Raw genomic sequence first — 1,734 nt, forward strand, 5'->3', positions numbered from 1 at the left:
CTTTTCTGCTGTTTGTCCCCCTGGGATGGGGGCCATATGTCAATCATTGTGATCAGTAGCCCCCTTACTCTTTCCCCTACCCCTTATCCTCCTAGTATTGCAGGTTTCCCTTATTGGTCCTGAGGGGGTTATCTGTTCTGGATTCCCTATGTTTCGAGCTCTTATATATACCAGTATATATGTTCTGGTCTAGCTAGATTGGTAAGATAGAATTTAGTTCACTTTTGTTTCTCACTTTCCTTTTTTCTTATCCCACCCAGTGGGAGGCAACAATTGTAACCACACAGCTCAGTCTCTGGCAGCTCACTAGACAAGGACCACTATGTGCTTCTGTACCATCTGATCAATGATAGTGGCCGGCAGACAACATAGTCACCAGTTAACAAATACAGAAATACCACCTTGTCTTAGAGGCAACATTTTACATGAAGAAATGAGATACAATGGCTCAAACAAGTGATCAAAATAGCCTGAAAACCCTTTGAGGAACAATGACACTGGAAAATAATCCAAAAGAATGAAATTTAGGTACTTTCAGTGACTTGAGAAAAAGAGAGAACTATACATGAAACCAAGGAAAGTCCAGACAAAACTTTAGAAGAATTCTGGAAAATACTGCAAGAACAAACTGACAAAATTAATGAAAAATTAGAAATCATACCAAAACACCAAATTGAAATCCAGGTTAGTACTAAATTTTCAGAAATAGATAATTCATTTAAGGTGCAATAGAAGACCAAATTAGTGAGACTGAAGACAAAAGACAAAAAATTTTTAATTAAAAAAAGAGCATCAACATAAGCCTGTGGTCACCAGAAGAAAAGAAATAGGAAAGATGATAGTATAAATTAATAAAACAAGCAAAAAAGAAAGAACATGACTATAAATTAATGCTTTGAAAAGATGATTACAATATATGAACCACTGGAAAATCTAAGAAGGGAAGATATACAAATAATATGAATGAGAAGTGAAATAGGCAACATCAAAACAGAACCAATTGAAATAAAAAGGTTAAAAACAATACTATGAAAGGCTATACTGCAAAAAATTTGGAAACCTAGAACTAAATAAATTTATAGAAAAGCACTACCTACCTAAACTAATGCAGACTAAAGTAGAGAATTTGAGCAGACCCATAACATGATATTTATCAAGTCATTAAAACCTTTCCAAACAAAAAAAAAGTCTGGGCCCAAATGGATTCACTGGTGAATGCTTACAAACATTCAGAGATCAGTTGATACTAATTCTACTCAGACTGTACCAGAGTATAGAAAAGAATGAAATCCTCCCAAACTAATTTTATAAAGCGAACATATATTTGGGGGATGATTAATGGTGTGAATGTGTTTTACATATGATAAGGACTGGGAGGATGGGACACAGAGTATAATGTTATGAATTTGATTAATTTAATTATGTCCCACAAAACAATGTACTTGATACAATTGATGTATGGAATGTTATAAGACCTGTAAGAGCTCCCAATAAAATTATTTTAAAAAATATATGTCTTAATTTTTATTCCTTTGGTTATAATCATGTTTAGGAATGGGTTGTATTTAATGATGCAAGAGAATTTTTCTTGAATTAATATCATTTGAGATAAGAGATTAATTAGAAGTGAGTAGAGAAGCCATATGATTTTTAAGAAACTAGAAAGCAGAAGCTCAAAAGATAAGAACTTTCCTCCAGAGTTCATACAGAAAGAAAACATTCTCATAGAGTTCT

The sequence above is a fragment of the Echinops telfairi genome, unplaced genomic scaffold (assembly GCF_000313985.2).
Source record: "Echinops telfairi isolate 266 unplaced genomic scaffold, ASM31398v2 ScPeMD7_7465;HRSCAF=8503, whole genome shotgun sequence".
Taxonomy (NCBI): domain Eukaryota; kingdom Metazoa; phylum Chordata; class Mammalia; order Afrosoricida; family Tenrecidae; genus Echinops; species Echinops telfairi.